Genomic DNA, 25,037 nt, shown 5'->3' with positions numbered 1-25,037 from the left:
AGGAATTAAAAACTCATGCAGCACACATGTATACAGATCTCTGATCGTCTGGCCCCCGAGTTTAAAAACTAGAAAGGAAGTTCTCCAAAGGTACTGTAATAATTCATATATTTTCAATTTCCCAAGACAGTCTCAATTTTAAATACAGTTGGACCTTGAACAATGCAAGGGTTAATCAGCATATAATTTATAGGCGCCTCCCACCCCCGCATCTGCAGATTCAACCAATCACAGACCACGTAGTGATGTAGTAATTACTACTGGAAAATACCCACATGTAAGTGGACCCACACAGTTCACACCTGCACTGTTCAAGGGTCAACTCTGATGTACCATACATGATGACGTGTGTCATATGGGAATGTGGAATGCACAGTCACTGTCACCAGAAGGCCCCTACTTCCCTGACTCCTTCCCATTCTCCAACCCCCAAAGAAAGTAAGTTATGAATGACTCATTTTGAAGAAAAATAACTAATATTTTAGTTTAAAAAATTATGATTTCCCCCAATTGATTCAACATGAAATGGAAGGGGGAAAGAAGGCAGGATACTGAGGAGAAATTTCTTCCAACTGTGACAATATCACATTGTGACTAACAAAGATTACTGCCTTTAAATGTCAGGCACAGATGATTCAGTCTTCCAGATGGATTCGTCTTATTTTTATTTTACTATTCCTGTTTCATCTTTTTGCTTCAAAAATCCCAAACACAGTATCTACAGAGTTGGTCATAATAAACAAAACAGCTGATTACTTACAAATGAGAAAATTAAGCCTCAGTGCAATTAAATATACACATTTGAACTAAATATTTGATTACTGCACACAGCAGTGATTTATGCTAAAAGCGAGCACTGAGTTTAAATGTGATGAATAATTTAATTCATCACATTTTCTGTTTACTCAATAAACAGAAAAGAAATTGTTTTCTGTTTACTCAATAAATCTGAAAATCCACTAAGAGGTTAGAGGTCCTAACTGGGTCCTCTTGACAGCTAAGTAGATTAAGCCAGTATTTCAGTCAGCTGGTTGAGGGATGTGTATGGTAGAGGGTGGAAGGCATACAGAATGAATATTAACTCCATATAACCGGTTGACAATCACCAGTTAGCTAAGGCCATCTTAAAGAAGAACAAAGATGGTGAAGAACTTAACACTAACAGTTAACAAAACCCATTATAAAGCTATAATAATTAAAACAGTATGCTACTTGCACAAGGGTAGAAAAACTGACTGATGGAACAGAATAGAATCATGTCCAGAAACAAGCCACACTTCTGGTTACCTGATTTAAGACAAACCTAACGCTGTAGTGGAGGAGAAAGGATAATCTTTTTAACAAATGGTGCTGACTCCACTACATAACCATATGGAGAAAAATGTTTTGTGACCCCCTTCCTCATATCTAGACAAAAGTCAATTCTAGATGGAGGGAAGATCTACATATAAGAGGTAAAATAATGAAGTTTTTGAGAAGAAAATATAGATCATCATCTTTGTGACGCTGGAGTAGGCAAAGATATTTTTTAACATTACCCAAAAAGCACTAACCATAAAAGAAAATCTGATAAATTGGATTATATAAAGACCTATTCCTCAAAAGACAATTAAAGAGTGAAAGAGCAAATCACAGAAGAGGAAAAGGTATTCACAATACAAATATCTGACAAAGGACTAGTATCCAGAATATAAAAAGGACTCCCACAAACAGTAAGAAAAGACCTACAACTCAATAGAACATGGGCAAAAGACAAACAGGCACTTCACAAAATACACACCCACCAGAATGACTAGGTTAAAAGCAATGACAAATCAAGTGCGGATGAGAAGGCAGAGGAGCTAAAACTCTCCAGCACTGATACCCTATGATCCAGCAATTCCATTCCAAAGTACATACCCAACAGAATATTTACATATGGTTACCAAAAGAATGTTCTTAGCAGCAGTATTCATAAGTCAAGACTGGAAACAATCCAAATGCCCACCAACAGTTGATGAGATAAATAAGCTGGAATATAGTCACACAATGGGATGCTACATAGCAATGAGAATGAATGACCTATAATTATATATAACAATATGGACAAATCTCACAGAAATGCTGAGCAAAAGAAGCCAGACACAAAAGAGTACGTTCTGTATGATTCCATGTATATACAATACACATACAGGCAAAAACTAATGTATGCTGTTAGAAGGATACTGATAATCCACGAGGGCAATAGAGGAACCTCTTTGTTTCTTGATCAAGATGCTGGTTACACAGATATGTTCAGTTTGTGAAAAGTCATAAGGCTGTAAATGTATGATCTGTGTACTTTCCCTGTATGTACATTACACCTGAATAAGTTTTTTTTTTTAAAGGGAAACGGTCTCCACAGTTAACCTTGGTATGGAGGGAGATCAGGTCATCAGTCAGATTCCTGACTGTGCTATAACTACCTGAAATCCTCTCCATTCAGAGGGAGCTCCAGTAGTTTCACTATAGATTATGTAGCCAAATGAAGCCAGGAACTAAAATGAAAGAGAGGATGAAGTGACAGTGGGTGATGCTAGACTATTTATGAATACTTCCTCACATTTCCTCAGACCTCCTTGGTAACCAATATCCATCCAGCTGGATATCCAGCTGGTCCAATCAAGTCTAAAAGACAGAAATAATTCCAAAACTCCCAAGGTCTTCCGGATTTGAAGTTAGATAAAATCCCTTGTTAAATTATAATGAGACGATTTCAAATCTCCAGGAAGCAGATTATAACGGGCATGTAAATAATTATATCAGTTAGGAATAATGTTCTGATGCATGTAAAAGGAAGCCTAAAATTATACTGTTTTAAGCAAGACAGGGGTTTACTCTTCTCGTCAAATGGAAGTGCACAGAGGCACTTGCTGACACTGGTTTGGCAGCTTAGGAATACATGGGGGAAGATCTCTGTAAATCTCCTGGCTTTCCTCTAAAGGCCTCTAGAATACTGGTCTAGCCCCAGGCATGGTGTCTGATTTCTACGCAGGAGGAAAAAAACAGGTAAAAGGGCTTTCTAAAGAACTTCATCCAGAAATTTCTGCCTATCCAGAAATTTCTGCCTACATCTCACTGACCAGAACTATGTTACATGGCTGCTCGGGCTGGAAAGGAGGCCAAGAAATGTATACTTTTTTTAGCTAGGCCTACTTCTACTTCTAGCAAAACTTTTATAAGTTCTATTAGGAAACATGGGGAAATGGATATCAGATAGGCAATGAGGAATCTCTGCCATAGCTATGATGAGTACTTGATGTTTTTACTAATACTGAATATACTTTTTTAATCTAGCAATTTACAAGTTTGTGGCTCATGGCACTAGAGGCAATGTTCTGTGGTACAACTCTGGCAACTCTTTTTCCGAAGCATTTTTCATACTATTTCCCACAGGAAGAAATCTTAAAGTTCAGGCCCTGTAACATCACAAGGCCAGGTCACCCACCATTTCTCCAGCTAGCAGCTAAAGATCAAGGTCCAGATTGTTTTCCTTTCACATTTCAATTTTAATCTTTTAAACCAGAAGTTACAAAAAAGTTGAATGACGTTTTCTAAAATACTCAGTTCTTAGATGTAGTAATAACGAATCCGAAAAAAAAAAAAAAACAGAACTTCTTAAATTCTAAAGAGAGTATTTATTTCCTGACAAATTTTTTTCAGAATGAACAGTGAATTCTCATTCTGCCCTTTTCTGACCTAAAGCATTATTCACCATTCAACCAAATTAACTTTAATTAGCATCTGTCATCTCATAAACATGGCACTTTTCTGCTGAAATACAGTTATCAGAACACAAACATTTCCTCTCGATGTAACAGATGTGAATAATGCTATATTCAACCAGTATTTCCCATATTCTTTAGTCCTCCTCTTTATCCTTCCCCTGAATAAACCATCCATTTTAATAAAATAAAGTGGACTATTCAAAAAATTATTTTCATCCAAATCAGTAACAATACATTTACTGGAAGATTTTTAAAGGGAAATATTCAATTCACTAAATGTTACGTTGCAATTTTCGAGCAGTCTATCAAATATATTCTCTATTTTGTGCAAAGGTTTGCTTGTTCTCTCTTAAACAACTATCACATTAAAGTTTAAACTAAGTTCAATACATATCACAGGAAAGACTTTAAAACAAAGCAAAACTGAATAAAAGATATACATCAATTAACCCAAGGAAGTTGAATTTAATTTTTTGTACTCTTCGAAACATTTAAGGATTTTCTCCTCTACAGGATGCCTCCAGTTTCTCCTATTTCCTTTAGCTGGGATCTGAGAGGCTCTTACCTGCAGCTGTCTGTACCTCCTCTGCTCTCTTTTCAGCCCCGCCCGTCTCCTAGCACCCACTCTTCAGCTACCCTCCTTTGGGTCTCAGCCACAGTCTTCTCCGTGCTACATCTCTGCCTCCAGAGGAGCTGGTCTCCAGGATAAACATCTGGAGGCCGTGCTCATCTTAGGCAATTTAAACAGTCCTAACAAGAGTCTGAAGAACTTCTGGCAGCAAATTGTTATATTTCTGGCTTCCCTGGTGGCGCAGTGGTTAAGAATCCGCCTGCCAATGCCAGGAACACGGGTTCGAGCCCTGGTCTGGGAAGATCCCACATGCCGCAGAGCAACTAAGCCCTTGTGCCACAACTACTGAGTCTGTGCTCTAGAACCTGCGAGCCACGACTACTGAGCCCGTGTGCCACAACTACTGAAGCCCACGCACCTAGAGCCTGTGCTCCACAACAAGAGAAGACACTGCAATGAGAGGCCCGTGCACCATAATGAAGAGTAGCCCTCGCTCACCGCAATGAGAGAAAACCCGCACGCAGCAATGAAGACCCAATGCAGCCAGAAATAAATAAAACAAATACATTTATTTTAAAAAATTGTTATATTTCATAACAGTAGCTGATAAATCAAGACTCAAGGCTAAACCTCCTAAGTAACTTTCCATAGGAGTGTGATGAACAAAATTCTCCAAGTAGCAATAAGAATTTATGTTAAACTTCTGGTAAATCAGGATTTTAATATATACATAAAGACATTTAGAAGAGTTATCATAACTACCATACTCATTTTTCCCACCTTAACTCTTACCACTTACAGAGACAAAGCTCCTCCTAAAGTCAGAGACTCAATCCCAACGGCCCCGGTTAAGCAATATGACCACATATATCATAACCAATAAACCAAACCATGGTGCTGACCACTGATCAGAAAGAGAACTACCCAAAAGTATACGAAAAGAAATACACAAATGCATTATTGATGGGAAAGAGGAACTACCTCAAAGCACATGCACTATTCAATGGGGAATCAGTGCATTAGTTTCAAATACAAACTTCCTGCTTTATCAATCATGGGTGAGAGATATGCAACAACATAAGCCAGAGGCAGCTTTTCACCGAAATGGTAATACTAGTATTGATTCCTTAGTCTTTCCAAGGACAACAGACTTGAAATAAAACCTTGTTATCTGAGCCCAGTTTGAACACTGGCTAGTGCAACCAAGACTCAAAGGCCGAGCTACTCTATATTTGCAAAAGAGATGCTGCATTTATGGTATTCTCATATTGAGAGATATTACCAGATTTTTATTAACCACCTTGGGATAAAGGAAAAAAAACACTACTGCAGATACCATTATTCCTACTTTCTCACACACAAAAATAACACTTTTCCTGTGCCCACTCATTCACTTCACAAATATTTATAGGTTTCACTGACTGAATAATGCCCTACCTTTAAACGATGTAAAAAAGCAAGCTAAGGAATTAGTGTGACCCAGATACAGAAGGACTTTTCAACCAGAAGAGCTGCAGGATAGCTTTTACGAAGAAGATAACAAGAACTGCAGAGGAAGAAACCTCTGAGCATGAGCATCTACCAGATTAGTCAATGCATAAAGCAGTAGTAATTAACACTGCCATTTTTGTATGCGGAGACAATATTTTTATAGAGACTATCACTTTGGGATATGAATATCTACTTAGATTTAGCTGTGTGGACATGAGATTGCTCTGGGACTAATAAGAATTTCTTCCAATTAAGCTTTTTGTTTTTTGGGTTTGTGCTTGTTTTTCTGGAGGAGGGTCACTCAACAATTCCATAGAAAGCAAGGGAAAAGCACATCCCAAGTTTACTGGCAGCTTTTCCCATCCTCAAACAATTCCTTGTTCAGATGCACAGCCACAGAAGTTCAAAGGTCACTGGCGTCTTTGTACTCAGTCCCATGGTAGTTACAAACAAACTTTTGTCCCCATTCCTTCAATGACATGGGCTGCAACAACTACACTGACTGAAATTTTACATCTGAGGCCTGCATGTGCATTACTTAACTGAAGGGCCATAGTATTTCATTTACGCTTCAGCCATAAATTATTACATCTCTTTTGTGAAATAAAATAATGTATTTACCTGGGCATAAATGAATGTTGATTCTAGCCAAACACAAAGAACATCACTGACAGTAATGGTCTTACAATTTCTTGTCATAATTATCACACTTCCTATAACATGATTTAGTAAAGCTTTTGTTAAAGACTTTTTCAGGGTTTTTCTCATCCTTGTTGCCTTTCTCTATTTTAAATCATACCCACATGATAAAAAGTAAAGAAATTTATTATGGGCTTTTATACAGAGTTATAAATCTAAAAGTTCTCTCTTAAAATGTGACAATAAATATATCTAAATAAGAAATCTCAAAGTTATAAAATTTATTTTAAAATAAAAGAGTCTAAAGAATATATGTTTGAAAAATAGTATAAATACAGTATTATAATTTAGAATACAAGTAATTTTACCTTTATGCATATACTTTAACAACTCTTTAAGCACAGAAGTCAAAATTTAATTGTTAAAACTCTCCATTTAAACCAATTTTTAAATAAATTCCTACTACTTTCATGTGCTAACAGCAACCTCCAAAATCTATTCTCATACAATACTTTTATTATAGCTGAATAATTAATCAAAATATAATTACCAAAAAAATTAACCAGTAAGTAATCCAAAAAGGAATTACATAAGCATCTTTGGGAAAAAAAAAAGTTTTAGCAGCAGAGCTGCTAAATGAACACAAATCAACTGAAGCATGATGCTGCAAGGACTCTGCCAGTACAAAGATAAGAGGCAGTTTCCTCCACAAAGAAAGCTTTCCAGAACTGTTTCTAACTAAGGCAAACACTGTGGAAGGCTGAAAATACTTCTGAAAACTTACTGAGCCTCCAACAGTGTGCTAAACACCATACTCCTCAGAGCAAATGGGTCCAAGATCACAATGTTTTTAATTTTAATGAGCATGCAATGGAAAGGAATACAGCTGAAAGAAGCAAAAAGAACGAAATGCATATAACAAAGATCACAGAAATACAGAAATATTGTTGAGATGGAGTATAAGGTGGCTCTGGACAGGGCTAAACAAAGGAAGAGGGTCTAAAGTAAAGGAAAAGTTATTCCAGATCTTGTTGCATGAACTTCAGTAACTCAGAAATACTTCTAAACCACTAGGGCCTTTATCAGCTCATTTAACCAAGCATTTCTTTTTTTCTACTTCTACTAAAGTCCTTAATCCTAAACACTAAGAATATCATAATATTTTTCATAACACTAATCTAGCTAAGACTAAGCTAAAGGATTTTCTAAACCTCTTCTCCTGTTTCAGACCTTCCCTTTCTACCTTCCAAGAGGTTAGCCTATATAAACAGATCAGCTCCAGTTACATGAACTCAGTTCTCGATATGCTGAAGCCCAGGCCCCTGTTTTGATTAGACAGTAATGCTAAAAGAAAGAAAACCAGTAAAAACCAAGCATTTTTTTCTGTTTCCGCCTCTTCCTATGCTAAGCAAGCAGGTAATGAGGAATTCACCAAATAGTTTTCAAGACATACTCTTAAGCAAATAAATGTATGAAAACTGCTTCCTACGAGGAGCAAAGAGCTGATAAGCAACTTGTTCTGTTTATTGAAGTAACTTAGACTCTAAACATGTCTAGGAATCTAAAATGATTCCTAGAATATTAATGGTGCAAAGAAAAAATGGGAAAACTGATTATATTAGAATCTTATTTAGCAGGAAATTAATATGCTACTAGCAATGATATATAAAAATTCCTATAGAAAAAATATTCAAATTCTGAGGATTTTTATAACTAAACGTATTGATGTTTATGGCTAGCCATTGCCATATCACCGTATGATAAATGAAGATGGCGCTTCATATAAACAGGGAAATGGGGACTTCCCTGGTGGTGCAGTGGTTAAGAATCCGCCTTCCAATGCAGGGGACATGGTTTGAGCCCTGGTCCGGGAAGATCCCACATGCCACGGAGCAGCTAAGCCTGTGAGCCACAACTACTGAGCCTGCGCTCTACAGCCTGTGAGCCACAACTACTGAGCCCGTGAGCCACAACTACTGAAGCCCGTGAACCTAGAGCCCGTGCTCCACAACGAGAACCTACTGCAATGAGAAGCCTGCGCACCGCAACGAAGAGCAGCCCCCGCTCACCGCAACTAGAGAAAGCCCGTGCGCAGCAACAAAGACCAGATGCAGCCAAAAATAACTAAATAAATAAATTTATTTACTTAAAAAAGAAACAGGGAAATGTCTGCCTTTCACACACAAATTAAGAGAAAATATGGAAATCTAACAAAATGTTCACAAACAATATTTACTTATGACAGAATAAATCGAGCATGCCACGAAAACTAAATAGAATTAAAATATACTTTTTGAGCTTTTAATTTTTCTTCAATTTCAAAAAAAGTTTATACTGTACTATAGTCAATATTATTCTAGCTGTCTTATTTTTTTTAATTTCTAACAATATAGATAGCAAAAGAAAATCCCTACTTTTTAATCCCCTACAAATCCACTTCTAATAGATAGGTAGTAAATATCTACTGAATGAATGCTGAGTTATTAGTTTAACCAAATTTACAAATAAACAGCTGTAAAATCTGGCTAAACCTTCTATTTTAAAACCATTTCAAAATACAGTTTACACACTTAGGGAAGTTTTTAAAACATCAGGTCAGAATGTATCCCTACAGGACAGAACAGTTGAACATGCATACGGGAACCTGTTTGTTTTCCCAAATGTATCAACAACAAAGTCAATTCTTAAACACTACCTTTTAAATACACTAAAAAAGAAAAAGAGCATTTTTTTTAATCTGATTAAAAAATGGGCAGAGGACTGAATAGACATTTTTCCAAAGAAGACAAACAAGTGGCCAACAGGTACATGAAAAGGTGCTCAATATCACTAATCATTAGGAAAATGCAAATCAAAACCACAATGAAATATCACCTCACACCTGTTAGAATGGCTGTCCTCAAAAAGACAAGAGACAACGAGTGTTGGCAAAGATGTAAAGAAAAAGGAGCCCTTGTGCACTGTTGGTGGAATGTCATTTGGTACAGCCACGATAGAAAACAATATGGAGATTTCTCAAAAAGTTAAAAACGGAACTCCCACCTGATCCAGCCATCCCACTTGGGTATATATCCAAAGGAAATGAAATCACTATCTTGAAGAGCAGCACTATTCACAATAGCCAAGACATGGGAAGAACCTAAGTGTCCATCAATGGATGAATGAATAAAGAAAATGTGGTATATATACAGCAGAAGATTATTCAGCCAAGAAAAAAAAAAAGAAGGAAACAATATGTAACAATATGAATGGACCTTGACAAACACTGTATGTTCTCACTTCTATGTGGAACCAAAAAAAGGCTGAATTCATAGAAATAGAGAGTAGGATGGTGGTTGCCGGGGGCTGGGGTGGAGGAAACTGAGAGATGTTGGTCAAAAGGTACAAACACCCAGCTATAAAATGAGTATGTTTTCTGGGGATCTAATGTACAGCGTGGTGATTACATTTAACAATACTGTATTATACACTTGAAAGATATTAAGGGAGTAGATCTTAAATGTTATCACCACACCAAAAAAAAAAAAAATGGTAATAGCCTGTGGGGATGGAGATATTAACTAATCTTATTGTGGTAATCATTTTGCAATATATACTGTATCAAATTATCAGCTTGTACATCTTAAACTTTTACGTTACATGTCAACATTTCAATAAAGCTGCGAAAGCTTTAAAAAAAAGAGTATGCAAGAAATCAAACAAAACCTTTTCCAACACTTGTATTATATAGCCCGAATAGGAGTATTTCTTATTGTTGCTAAATTTAAAATATCACCAGCTATACCAAGTTTCAAGCATCTTGGGCTTTGCAAAATTACTTAATGCCATTGCACAGTAATTAAGTAATGATTACAGCTTTAGAAAAGAGTAGATTTCATTATACATACAGTTAATTCATGGGAGACACTCCATTAGGAAAAAGAACTTTTTAAAAAAAAGAGTGATTCGTTTTTTGAAGACCTTACTTTATCTAATAAGAATGCTGAAACCCAAAATTACTATCTTCCAAACTTAACAAATGCTGCTGACATACTTAAAATCAAATCTCAAAGAATAAAATTCTTACAACTAGCTACACAAATTCTGGTATCCTTATCAATGTCAGCATCTTAAAATATAAGATCTAAATTGGCCTTAAGTTTAAACCACCATAGGACACACAGAAAAATGAGATTCTTTTGACACTAACCCTTAGATCCTGAGTATAAAAATGAAAAGTCAGTCTGAGCCAGCTGTTAGGCTATTAAATTAGCCCCGCATCTCAGCACTAAGGAAGTCAAGACTTTCTCATATTAACTCTCTAGCCAACTTTGCATAGAGAAAAATGGTTCTCCATAATCACAAGCTGAACCTCAAAGATACCTAAATAAGCTAGTATTTTTCACACTGACAGCCATGGAAGAGCTTCAGATGTTTTGCAAACATTTGATTTGAAGGTGTTCCCATACATCATTACCTATTCTTAAAACGATAACAGGCAGAAATTTTAAAACCATAATAGGCACATGTTTTCAACACAGGGGAAACCACAAATTCATGAATTTGTGCTATAATCAATTAGCAAAAATAGGTAAATATTATACACTGATTTTTTTAGATGAATATATAATAACAAAATACTAATTATCATTAAAATCCTGGAGGTCCACCTATGATTTTGTTTGAGGGGGAAAAAAGAAAGGGTTTTGTTGCTAGAAAAGTTTGAAAAAAATCACTGACTTAGTGCATGGAGTTGGCAACCTATCAGAACTGGGATGCAAACACAGTAACTGGGTTACTGACACTTAATTCTCCTGGGAGAAGACTACAACACAAAAAGAGACCTCACAACCCTAAAAACCTCCTTCATCTTACCGTACCAAATATAGATTACTTTGCGGTAAACATTATTTTTCATTTATTAGTATTATCTATCAGTCACATCTCAGTATCACCTCATCTATAAAATCAGTAGGAGTACTTACATATATAGGCAAATGATTTCCAACAAGGGTACCAAGACCATTCAACTGAAAAAGGATAGTCTTTTCAACAATGGTATTGGGGAAAACTGGATATCCACATGCAAAAACAAAAAAAACTGGACCCTTATAAGATACAGAAAATTTAACTCAAACTGGAGTAAAGATCCAAATAAAAGAGCTAAAACTATAAAACTCTTATAAGAAAATGTAAGGGAGAAACCTCAGGACACTGGATTTGGCAATGATTTATTGGATATGACACCAAAAGCAAAGGCAACAAAAGACAAAATAGATAAGCTGGACTTCATCAAAATTAAACACTGCTGTGCATTACAGGACACCATCGACAGAGTGAAAGGCCACCCACAGAATGGAAGAAAATATTTGAAACCACATATCTGGTAAGAGATTGGTATCCAGAATATATAAAGAACTCCAACAAGTCAACAACAACAAAAATCCTGATTTTAAAAAAATGGACAGGGACTTCCCTAGCGGTCCGGTGGTTAAGACTCTGCACTTCCACTGCAGGAGGCATTCGATCCCTGGTCGGGGCACTAAGATCCGACAGGCCGCATGGTGCGGCCAAAAAAATAAAAATTAAACATGGACAAGGAGGGGCTTCCCTGGTGGCGCAGTGGTTGAGAGTCTGCCTGCCGATGCAGAGGACACAGGTTTGTGCCCCCGTCCGGGAAGATCCCACATGCCGCGGAGCGGCTGGGCCCGTGAGCCATGGCCGCTGAGCCTGCGCGTCCGGAGCCTGTGCTCCGCAACGGGAGAGGCCACAACAGTGAGAGGCCTGCGTACCGCAAAAAAAAAAAAAAAAAAATCATGTTCTAATGTCACTGACAACCTGTTCCCAAGCAGGGAGTAGGAGAAACTATCTCTGATCCATTCTAGCACCTATCACCATAATGCTGTTGGCTAAATACACACACACACATTCAAAGTAAAACCTTGACTACTTAAAACCTTTAGAGCAGGGTTTCTCAACTTGGCACTACTGACATTTAGACCAGATAATGGGGGGGCCGGGGGGTGTGGTGAGGGGGCCTGTCCTGTGCATGAGTAACAGAGAATTACTTATTCCAAATGTAAGAATATAAATCTGGGAAACATCCCTTTCTCAGCTCAAGTTAAATGTTTAGAAATCATTTCACATTATTTATAGACTAGTACTGAGGAAAAGCACAGGTACTTTGAGGTTAAACAGACCTAGATTTGAATTATGAATCAATCCAGCACTTAGGTAACATGAGTAAGTGAGGTTACTGAGGTTTAAATAAAATAACTTTTGTAAAGATCAATACAAAATGGGCACTAAATAAAAAGGGAAGTGAATTTACACTTACATGCCAGAACTTTTTTTTAATCATAACTGGTTTAGGAAAGAAAGATTTCTAAAATGTATTGCACATTTTCCTGCTTTAATGTAATCTAACCTTTTATAAACAATGCAGGGTGACCATTTCAGACAAACGTCACTGTAACAACTAAATAGGACACTAATTTAGGGAAGAAAGCTATCAAAATGCATAACACACAATTAAGTTGCAAGACACTGGATGAATTGTTTGAATCTGATACAAATGATACCATTTAACAGAGATTAAATATCAAGCTGAGTCTTCAGGTCAAAAAGTAACAATAAAGGGAAACAACATAACAGAAGTTGGGACAGAAAAACCCTAAAAAAATGTAATTGCCTGCATGCCCTAAATAAACCAGAAGTGATAGGCTGTCCAAAAAAAAAAAAAAGTGCAAGAAAAAGAATTTGGGTTAGTAGAGAGAATATACCAGAATGAGTCAGAAGAATGTAGTTCTAGTTTCGACTGCCCTACTTGAGTGAGAACGTGTAGCTAGATTAAGCCACTTAACCTGGACCTATATCCTCATTAATAAGAAGGGCACAAACCTACTTTGACACCTCCAACATCATCAGGCAGACCAAATATTAATGTTGCTAAAAATGCTCTCAAAGCTGTATGTAAACACGTTATACCATGAGACCTGCTTAGTCACCACACAGCAGTCTAGAGCAGGGTTTCTCAGCCTTTTGCACTGAGGACACATACAGAAAATGACAGTACAGATACAGGCACACAGCAGTAAGTAAGCCATGCCGCTGTTGGCCAACAGTGATCAGCAGAAGCTCTTCCACTCTGTCACTGATAATCCTCTCTGAGGAGCAAGGCCACCAGTATTTCTGCCCTATCTGTAACACATTCAGAGTGCTGTCTGGCACACTGGTTAGGAAGCGCTAATTAAAATGCGATGTCTAATTTGGAACACTTGTAAAAGGGAATTTAACTTTTTCTACAATTACCGGCTCTGGGAAACAGAATCAAGAGTAGAGTCTGACGATGACAGAACAGTAATACCTTGGACCTAAGCAATAAAGCCCTGTCCTAGGCCTGGACCTTTGAAGGGCCATGCACTGGCCTCCCTCTGACCACACCCTTGACCATGCATGGGGCCAGCTGATCTCAGGACCTAAAAGGTATGCCCAACTGCAGCCTACACACCCAGCCTCATTTTGCAAGGACCCCAGAATTTCCTGGCTACTTCTAGGCTTTGCTCAGGTCTCTTCCCTGAGTGAGTTGATCCTCCCAACGGCAGATGACCCCACCATCGGTATTTATATCGCTGGGTCCAAGGGATGATCAAAGAGCTGCTGTCTGAAAGGTGAACGGGGATGCACGGATTCGAGAGTCCACATATGTGCACATGCAAAAAGTCCCTCATGCAAGGAACCTGGAGGGAGAATGGAATCTTGGGTTGAAGGCTGGGTCTTTGCCCTTTACCATGTCCTGGAGCAGAACTCAGAGGAATCTGAAAATTCCCTGTTTGACCCTGAGTTAGGTCATTATGAAGTTTTCTTTGTTAAGGTAGGCAATGGAACATCTGTATCAGTTAGCTTGATTAATAACTTGTAAATAGCTCCTGGAACAGGAGCTAAAAATCTTAGGCATATGAGGAACGGTTGAAGAAAATAAGTACATTTAGCCTGGAAAGAGAAAAAGTTGGTGGGAAGATCAAAGAACCAGCCATTTTTCCATGACAGCTGAAGGCCATCATGTGAAAAACAGAGCAGATCTGTGTGGTGTTGGAAATGTAGGCAGGTACATTCCACTCTAATATAATGAGGAATTTTTAAAAATAAGAACTCCTTTTAAAAAGAACTGGGCAACAACAAGGTCCTACTGCATAGCACAGGGAACTATATTCAGTATCCTGTGATAAACCGTAATGGAAAAGAATATGAAAAAGAATGTGTATATATATGTATAACTGAGCCACTTTGCTCTACAGCAGTAATTAACACAACACTGTAAATCAACTATACTTCAATTAGAAAAAAAAAAGAACTGGGCTGTCAGGTGAGTAACTGAGTTTTCAGGCACTGAAAATACAGAGGCAGAGGGTATGTGCTTCTCTTCCAAGGAAAATGTAGAAGAAACTCTGATACTGGGAAAAGGTAAAACTATGTATAACCGGGAGGCCTATGTAACTGCAGTATGAACGTGTAGCTCTATATGCAGAGACAAGTGGTATGAGACACAAGGCAAAATGGAAGTTAAACCCTGAAGTAACCTTCCTCTCTTAAAAATTCCCTGCTGTCAGCTTACTCTTGTCATTTGCCTCCTCACAAAAATCGAGGTAAATTCCTCCATCCTACAAAATTAATTACTTAAGACTAAAGCAGCCTTGTCTCAAGGGATTTTTTTCCATCCTCCAGAAAAGCATAACCTTCCCTGCTGCTCTCAGGATGCTCTGATTCATCATTATCACCGAAAACCTTGCCTCCCATCCCCACGGTGGATGGCACCTCTCTGGCATCAACAAATACGTTTCAATAGGAAAGCTAGGGATACAGTACATACCTAGACAGAGCCCATGCCCCTCAAACAGCCTGCAGAACAAGGGATTATAAATGTAAAACGTAAGCAAATAAATAAACTAAAATGAAGAAAATAAAATGGGGTAATATAGAAGAGAAAGACTGGGGTACTGCATGTACACAGTAATCACAAAGGCCTCTCTGGGGTAGGAGAAGGCAGTCACACACAGATCTGAAGGAAGTACATTCCAAGCAAAAGGAACAGCAACTGTAAATCCCTGAAAATGTACATGCTTAGCTTCTTCAAGGGATAAAAAAAGAGCAGCATCCACTATACACCTATTAGAATGGCCTAAATCCAGAACACTCACACCACCGAGTACCAGCAAGGATGTGGGACAAAAGGGACGCTCGTCCACTGCTGGTGGCAACGCAGCCACTTTGGAAAACAGCTGGGCAGTTTCTTATGAAACAAAACATACGTTTACCATACAATCCCACAATCACAGTCCTCGGTACTTACCCGAAGGAGCTGAAAACTTACGTCCACAAAGAAACTGCACACGGATTGTTTATAGCAATTTTATTCATAACTGCCAAAACTTGGAAGCAACCAACATGTCCTTTAGCAGGTGAATGGATAAACTGTGGTACATCCAGACAATGGAATATTATTCAGTGCTAAAAAGAAATGAGCTATCAAACCATGAAAAGACACGGAAGAAACTTAGATACACATTACTAAGTGAAAGCAGCCAATCTGAAAAAGCTACATACTGTATGATTCCAACTATAAGACACTGTGGAAACGGCAAAACTATGGAGTCATTAAACAGATCATGATACCCAGGGGTTGCGAGTGGGGGGAGGTGAGGGATGAATAGGCAGAGCACAGGGGGTTTTTAGGGCAGTGAAAACTACTCTGTATGACACTATAATGGTGGATGTATGTCATTATACATTTGTCCAAACCCACAGAATGTACAACACCAAGAATGAATCCTAATAAAACTGCGGACTTTGGGTGGTAATGGTGTGCTGTCACAGCTTCATCAGTTGTAGCTAACGTCCCACCCTGGTGGGGAACGTTGACAGTGGAAGAGGCCGGCAGGATGTGGGAAATACCTGTACCCTCTGCTTGATTTTGCTGTGAGCCTAAAGGTGCTCAAAAAAAAAAAAAAAAAAAATCTATTAAGGAAAAAAAAAGAAGAATCACATCATTGTGATTGCAGCCCCGTGAACAAAGGAGAAGACAGAGAAAGACGAGGTTGGAGAGGAAGCAAGGAGCCAGACCATGCACTGCAGACATTCTGGGCATTTTTCATCGTGGTTGGGGCTGTCCTGTGCAGTGCAGGATGCTCCGCATCCCTGGCTTCTACCCACTAGGTGCCAGCAGCACACTCCCCCCACCACCCATCCCCCAGTCCTGACAACCAAAAATGACTCCAGACACTGCCAACTGTCCCCTAAGGGCAAGATCTTCCCCAATTAAAAACCGCTGATACAGGGCCTCCTAAATGGCCACAGTGGAGATTCTGTTTCCATAATAAACCTTTAAGTTTTAGTTTTAGTGTTAAGTGTACTGGAAAGCCAGTAAACAGGTGATACAATCTGATTAACATTTAACATTATTTTTGACTCCTGTTATAGGACAGGTGAGGAGAGTAAGGGCAAGAGTAGAGGCAGCGAAGTCTGCTGGCAGTTTTCCAGAGGAGAAAGGCTGCCAGCCTAGGTGTTAACAGTGAAAAAACTATGAAAAAACGTAGTCACGTCCAGTTTGTATTCTGTAGGTGGCGCTAACGGGACTTTAATATGAGATGAGAAGAAAAAAATGGAGGATAACCCCAGGGGTTTTGGCCTGCACAACTAGTAGACAGTGGTGTCACTTCACTTGAGAAGATGAAGACTTTGGAAAGGTGGAGGGAAGAGTAAATGAAAGAAAGAGAAATTCATAGTTCTGCTTTGTTCACATTACATTTGAGATGTCTATTAGACATCCAAGTGGAGGAATGGCGTTAGATGAGTCTAGAGCTCAAGGGGGAAAAAAAAGGAATCTGAGCTCCCTCAGCATATAAATGGCATCTGAAACCATGAAAATGGATGAAATCACACGAGGAGAGCCCAGGGACACTCCAAATTTTAGAGTGGGGGGTGGGTAGAGATAAGCTGCAAAAAGACATAGAGAATGAGTAGCTACGAGGTCAGAGAAAGTAGTTGGCCAATGGGAAATGCTGATGAGAGGTCAATAAGACATAGACACTGCTGATCACTGGCTTTGACAAGACACAGGTCATTGCAGCCTTGATTAAAAACAATGTCAGTGAGTGGAGAAACAAGAGCTCAAACGGATCAGGCTAAAGAGAGAGCCAGTGGTAAGGAAGTAGACACAGCAAACATAAACCTCTCCTGTTGCAAAAGGAAACAAAGAAATTGGGCAATAGTTGAAGGGAAACATTAAGGTGGAGGAGAGGGTGGCTTGACAGAGGTGATTTATTCAGTTAAGGTATTAGGGGCTCCAACAAGACAAAACTGTATTCCTTTCTCACTTAACCACCCAGAGATAAATGAGCAGTAGTAGGGTGGCTCTGCTCCACGAGACCATCCAAGGATCCATCTTACTGATCCATCTCCCCCTAAAGTGCTGCTCTCACCTGCAAGGTTGAATAACATGTACCAGCACTACATTCTCCCGGCAGAAAGGAAGCAGAAAGCAACCTGCTTTCCTTTCTAAGGCCATGACACAGAAATCACTCGCATCACTTCTGGTCATATCCATTTACCCAAACTTCATCATGTGGTCACATCGAGCTGCAAGAGGGAGGCTAGGAAATGTAGTCTAGTTGGGCATCCATGTGCCACAGAAAACCTGGGGCCATATTACTGAAATGAAGTTGCAGAGAATGGCATTTGGTGAACAATTAATCACTGCTGCGAGTAATACAGGGCATGTCTGCATACTAACAGAGATGATCCAGTAAGGAGAGAGTAATAATCTAAGGAAAAAAATAATGGCAGGAGTGAAAGCCTTAAGAAGGGAATAATGAATGAGATCCAGGGCTCAGAGTTACTGACCCAGAAGCAGGGACACTTTGGTCTCCTGTCACTTCTCACATGCTTGACTTTTCCAGAAGAAAAGTTGCCCCTTGAATGCATTTCCAGCAAATTAAAGTAACCCTTTCCTTCTATCCAGTAAATCAAGCAATTATGCAAAATGAGCATAAAAATCTGGCCTGGATTGAGCAGTTCTCACTTGAGCTGTCTCCTAACAGGCTGATTCAAAGATGCTGCCTCTCTGTCAAAGAGAATATGACTAAATTTCAGAGCTGGAGACAGTCTACAAAGCTCATGTTACAAATGTTCAGGGCCACATGGCCACAAAGCCACAAAGTATCCTCTCCAATAGTACACCCAAGTCCTCGAACCGCCAGATCAGGGATCATCCCACTGTCCCCTTGTCTACTCTTTTATAAATATTCTTTTTCATAATATAGTTTATCTCCCCAGTGGAATGAACACTTCCTAAGGGCAGAGACTCAATGCCACCTTCTTTCATATCTATCTTCCACTGCATTTAGCATGGTACAAAATACTCACTTGTACTGAATAGATACTTTTCAATTCACTGATAAAAGAGATTTGGTTTCCTGCATCCTACCGGAGCCAGGATTGTTACCGAATCCGGAAGACCACTGGATTTCAGGTTCTCCTCAGGTAGAAGGTCAATGGAAACTGGGCAAGTGCAAGAGGATGGTCCCTACTTTAAAAAAAAAAAAAAAAAAATCAAAGAATCATGAATTTTGGAGCAAGAAAGGATCTTAGAGACCTGTAGTCTGACCCCTCAATTTACATATAAGGTAAATGAGGTTTAGAGAAATGAATTACTCATCCAAAGTCACAGATTATTTACAGCAGAGCCAAGACAAGAACCCAGGTCCTGACTTCAAGTTCAAATCTCCTTTCTCTGTTAAACAGAGATCTCCTTTGTCTGTCCTTAATATACTAGGTAATTTATAAAGTACACATAATATGTTCTTCAAAACTGTTGAAAATACTACTCATCTTAAGAGTCCTTTTACCACATACCTCTCCAATAAAAAGAGGAAAAGGAATTACTGTTTCCATCCTACACACAAGGGAACAAAAACAACGCAATCAAATGGCCTGCCCAAGACCACAAGGCTGAACCCCAGATAATAAAAATTTTACTATTTTAAGGGAAAATGAATGGAATATTTATTTTAGAATTCTTCCCCAGAATGTGGTGCCTATCTTTCCTAACAGACAACGTAAACATATCATATACCACATGGGTCACGTATGCTTTTCCTCTCAGTGCTTTCCATCTCCACAGCCTCCAATACTAATGTATACTATGATCCATGGCATAAAATAAAGTAGTAAATGAATATATGATCAAAAGCCAAATAAAAGGATCTCCCCGAAAATCAGAATTCTACTTCCACTCTGAACATTCTGATTCATAAATTTCTTATGAGAAATTAAACCAAACACCTTGTTTCTCACCTCCTTTTACCTTCCTAAAACAATCTCCTTTAAATAACAAGGAAGTCCCCTTGTCCAGGGATACTATGAAACTATGAACATCTGTTTTACCAAATCTTTACATTTTGCTACCATGAGGAATATTCCCTCTCAACCTGCATCTCTTCAAAGAGGAAATCTCTGGTTGGTTTTGTTGTTTATATGTTTTAACCTCAAAAGAGAATACTGTCTCCTCATGATGGTGGGTCTTCTTTAGGCCTCTACTGTTTTTGAGGTGCTACAATCAGAACCCTGCAGTGTAGTTTTCCAGGGGCTGCAGCTCTACAGTTTGATGAAAGGCCCCCTGCCCCACCAAGGACAGAATGAGGACAGCATGAATGCCCTCCCATGTCTCCCTTGTATCATCCCACTGCATATAAGCAACATCCGAGGTGTAAAACTGCACAATTTGTAGGATGGCAAGAGTCACACTGGCCCCAATTCTGTTCTGTTTGACTCAGTCAGAACAATGGCCTCTGTTTATTTACTCACTCTTAGTTTAGGATTAATGTTAAATAAACCAGCACTTGAAGTTGGGAAGCACATCCAATTTGTCAATTGTAAGATAATTTAAACCACATACTTCAGAAAGCAGCTTAACATTGAAGCTTCCAGATAGTACACTAGGTCTTATCTTTAGGGAAAAAAATTAAGTTTTATTATTCCAATTCTGAAGAGGATATTAGATGCTAATGCAAATCATAAGGAAGACTTAGAGTGTCAAATACATTTAAAAAGTTATCTAACGTTGGCCTTATTTAATGTTGTTTCTCAAATATCTGTCTCAAAAAAATAAAAAACAGGGCTTCCCTGGTGGCGCAGTGGTTGGGAGTCCGCCTGCTGATGCTAGGAGACGCAGGTTTGTGACCCGGTCCGGGAGGATCCCACATGCCGCGAAGCGGCTGGGCCCGTGAGCCATGGCCGCTGGGCCTGTGCATCCGGAGCCTGTGCTCCGCAGCGGGCGAGGCCACAGCAGTGAGAGGCCCACGTACAGCAAAAAAAAAATTAATAAATAAAATTAATAAATAAAAAACAGGAAACACCAAAACCAACATAGAACTGGTATTTAAATTCAGCTTTCAAACATATATTAATACCAAGAAATTATCAAGAACCAGGATCTCTGAAAAAAAGAGAATTACCTTTTCACCCATTCTTAATCATCTAAATAAGCAAGTGATTAATAAGAATACAGTACAACATATGGGAAACTTCTCAAGCTATTCCAATTATCAGTTGTTAACTAAACTGTTTCAGTAAAGGAGAAAATTCCATACCAAGTAGCATACCACTCAGGAGAACAATCCTCTAATACTGGGGCAAGGTGATGTGCAATATTTTAGGCTTATTGTTTACACTAGAATTTATGATCACTGGCATGTATAACTCAGTAAGTACTTACTGTATGCCTAAATCGTATTAAGCTTTGACATGTATCATTTCATTTAATCATCACCACAACCTTCTAAGACAGATTCTATATTCTCTGATTACAAAGGAGGTACCTGAACACCAAGATGTTAATTCGTTTGTCCAGGATCAAAGTTTATATCACAGCTGGTACTCAAATACAAGTCTATCTGACTCCAAAGCAAAAATTAGTACCTTTCCAGGGGTCTTAACCGCTATGATGTTATGATAGGAAATAACTCTGTGCTAAGTAAAGCAAAAATTTTAAGTCCTACATCAAAGATTGGCAAACTTTTTCTGGAAAGGGCCAGCTAATAAAATTTGGGGGCTATGCAGGCCATACTGTCTCTGTTGCAAGAAATCAACTCTGCTGCTGTACTGCCAACGCAGCCACAGACAATACACAAACAAGTATGACCGTATCCCAATAAAACTTTATTTATGAGCACTGACATCTGAACTTCATATAACTTGAACATCATGAAATGTTCTTTTTATTTTTCTCAACCATTTAAAAAATTTTCATTCTTAGTTCATAGGCCATACAAAATACAAGCTGCAGGCCAGATCTGGCCTACATGCTGAATTTTGCCAATGTCTGTCCTAAATAATGCAGACAAATATAAAATATTTTTTGCTAAACAGCTCTTTTCATAACTCCTAACTTGTAATCTCCTTTAATATTCTGAACTGATACTTTAAAGAAGCTCAAAGTCTCAATAAACTTGACATCTGTCCCAAAATAATCAAAACTCTGGAGTCCAAAACTGCAGACACCACATATGGATCTCCTAAGAATGAGATAGAATCACACGATTCTGGAACTCAAAGAGATCTAACACATTCTAATTCCTTACGTGCATTTTTTAAAACTGATAGTAAGGCATTTAAAACAGCTCAATACTAAGTTTATAGGTAATGACAGTAATACCTTACGCGTATAAGAAGTATTACAAAGCATTTTCACAACCTTTCTCTCATCTGACCCCTCCTCTGTAAGGAAGATAGTGCAAGCCTTCTCATCCCCATTTTACACCTAAGGAAAACAGGCTCAGAAATGTAAATAACTTGCCCAAAGCAGGGACAAGGCCACACAGCTACTAAGCAGCATAACTGCAACTATGACCTGATTTCAAGTCCTTGCTGCCTCTTAACTACTTCCATGGACATCAAATTTCACATTAATGGGTTAAACCCTAAAGATTTTCAAGAATATTAGTCAAAATCTTTAAATGCAATGAAAACGTTTAGCTCATTTCATTCGATTTTTATTCTGCTATCACAGTCTTCTGAAGAAAACAGCTGTTAATTCTCGACATTTGTTAATTGCATTTACAGTCAATAGTGAACCTATGTGTACTGTGCAGACAATACACCCAGACAAGCTTAGAAAGGGGAAACACTGCTGAACAAGTCATCTAAACAGAGAATAAGAGAAAGAGAAATGGAGATGAATGAACTGCCATTAAAGTCTTGGCCCAACTGTGGAATAGCTTCTGGTGATTAGAAAATAATATGGAGGTTAGGAAAAGAAAATAAGAGGAACGAAACTACTGGAATTCAAACCAACATCAAAGACTCTAATGACAGTTGAGCCTGCCTGTCTGCTTCTTGGTCTCGCCCTAGAAAACAAAAAGTTATATAACCAACGAAGGTTCTCCCAACTAACATTTCCTCTGTGGCCCACTTACACCCTATCACCCACCTCAGTGTGCATCACCATACAGTAAAAAACTGGGCTTCCACCCCAGCTAGGTCTGGACAAGTCTCTGTCCAAAGTGCTGCTTTATTCCACGGACGGCTATAGGGACGATGGTATGAAGATAACCAGCTTGAGCACAGTTCCAACCTCACACCGTTCTAGAATACTTATTCTATAAAGCGTCACACACCCAATTTTAGGAATGAAGTAGACTCCAGATATTCCTGAAAATGGTAATCACAACATCATAATATTCCATCTTCACACACAGCCCTATTAAAAAATAATTCACACCAATGAGGGCTTGAAAAACTTTGAGGTCGTGTTGTAGCAGCAATTAAAGCTTCTATTTCCTTCACTCTCAAGTTCAAGGACCAAATGTCAAGATTTCGAGTTAGATTTCAATTTACCCAATAAGGAAAAATATATTAATGAATCACAACCGTCACTACCCAAAAATATTACAACAAATTCAACTACTGATTCAAACTAGCACATTTTCTGGACCCTAAGAGCCACGGTACTCTAGCACCATTTGCTTTTTTTCTTCCAACAGAAATACAAATACAGACAACGTTTACAAAAGCAACCAATGTATCAGAAGTTATTCCCATTCAGACTGACTTAAAAGGTCTAAATCTGTGCCAAACAAAACTCTGAAAGAATGGAAAATAAAAGAGATGCTGACAACAATGCAATGTGGCCCAGCTGCCAGCTATCCATGTAGCATCATGCAGTGCCCCAAGCAGTTTAAAAGCAGACTGCAATTCTGCATGCGGATCAAAATTATAATGATCCAAATTCTATTTCCTAAAAGATAACTATCAAACTGCATCCCAAGCATCCTGCTGGGGGTCTCCTCCTCCCCCCCCCCACCTTCCTTAAGCTTCAGCAACAGAAGGTGGAGTTATAAAGGGTCCAAAAGTAAACTACAGCTAAGAAATCAGCTTTGACTTTCTCCCTCTACCGTTTCTCGTCATCTGTTTGGATAATTTTTTAATATGAATATTTACTCAAGTCAACAAATCGAGAAAGGCAAGAAGGGGGCGTGGGGGGTGATGGCGGGGGAAAAGGGCACTAAGTCACCAGCACCGTCCAATGTGCAGCGGCAACTTCAGCCAATTAGAAAGATGAGAGGGAAAACTCCACGGGTGAGCCGGCGAGCACGGCAGGGGGCGGGCACGGCGAGGACGCCCCCGGAGCCCCCCAGGCCCGCTGCCCGCGCCTCGGGTCCGGAGCGCCGCAGCAGGCCAGGAACCGCCCGGCCCGGTCCGACGAGGCCGCGGGGAAGCGGCAGGCGCGGGAGGCAGCGGCCCGAGCGCGGTCCGCCTCGGGAGGCCAGAGACGGAGTCGGCGGGGACCGGGGAAACCCGAGATGGCCTTCTAAGAACATTCGATCCCGAACCTTTACTTTAAAAAGAATTTCTCCCGACAAGGAAACTCAGGCCCCCGCAGCCTTCCCCTGCGGCGCCTGCCCACGTCACCGGTGCCCCCGGCCCTACCGCGGCCCCCGCCTTACCGAGCCCCGCGGCCCCGCCGCGCTGCCGCGGCGTCGCTGCGCCCCGCTCGCCGCTCCGTGTCTGTCCTGCGGGGCGCCGGGCCCGACGCCCTCCTCCTCCTCCTCCTCGTCCTCTTCCTCGTCCCGGTCCTCGCCGCTGCCGAGCACCGCCCGCGCGCCGAGCCTAGCGCCTGGCCGCCCAGGGCAGCCGCGGGGGCTCGGCCGGGCGCCCCCCGCGCCAGCGCCTCATCCCGCCGCGTCGCCCCGTCAGGCTCGGGGGCGGGGACGCCGGGCTCCGGGCCGCGGCCTCGGAGTCCCCACCTCCGACACGCACCGCGCTCGCCCTCACCCGGCCGAGTCCGCCCCGGGGACGCGGTCCTCCGGCTCCAGGCCCCTCGCCCGCCGCCTTCGGGCCGCCCCCGCAGCGCCCCCGCCCCGCTCCCGGCGCGCGTGCCCGCCGGAGGCCCGCCGCTGGCCCGGCCTCCGCCTGCCGCGCTCCGCCTCCTCCAGCGCCCGCGACGCCCGCAGCGGGGAGAAGAGGCGCGCCGCCGCGGTCGCGGGCACGAGCACGCGCGAGGAGGGCGGGCGGAGCGCGCGCGCGGCCGAGGCCGGCGGGGGCGCGCCCGGGCCTCG

The 25,037-nt window shown here is 40.3% G+C and overlaps 1 protein-coding gene across 1 annotated transcript in view; it reads right to left on the bottom strand.

Annotated features, from left to right (window-relative positions):
* Nucleotides 1–24,819, bottom strand: part of ARHGAP32 (Rho GTPase activating protein 32) — a 264,249-nt gene extending 239,430 nt beyond the window's left edge. The window contains exon 1 of the mRNA XM_060017677.2: nucleotides 24,426–24,819. The gene's annotated coding sequence lies outside the window, so the exon portion shown is untranslated. The remainder of the gene's footprint in view (nucleotides 1–24,425) is intronic.
* Between the last annotated feature and the right edge of the window lie 218 nt (nucleotides 24,820–25,037).

The sequence above is a fragment of the Delphinus delphis genome, chromosome 8, assembly GCF_949987515.2.
Source record: "Delphinus delphis chromosome 8, mDelDel1.2, whole genome shotgun sequence".
Taxonomy (NCBI): domain Eukaryota; kingdom Metazoa; phylum Chordata; class Mammalia; order Artiodactyla; family Delphinidae; genus Delphinus; species Delphinus delphis.
This window is presented reverse-complemented; position numbering and strand designations above follow the sequence as displayed.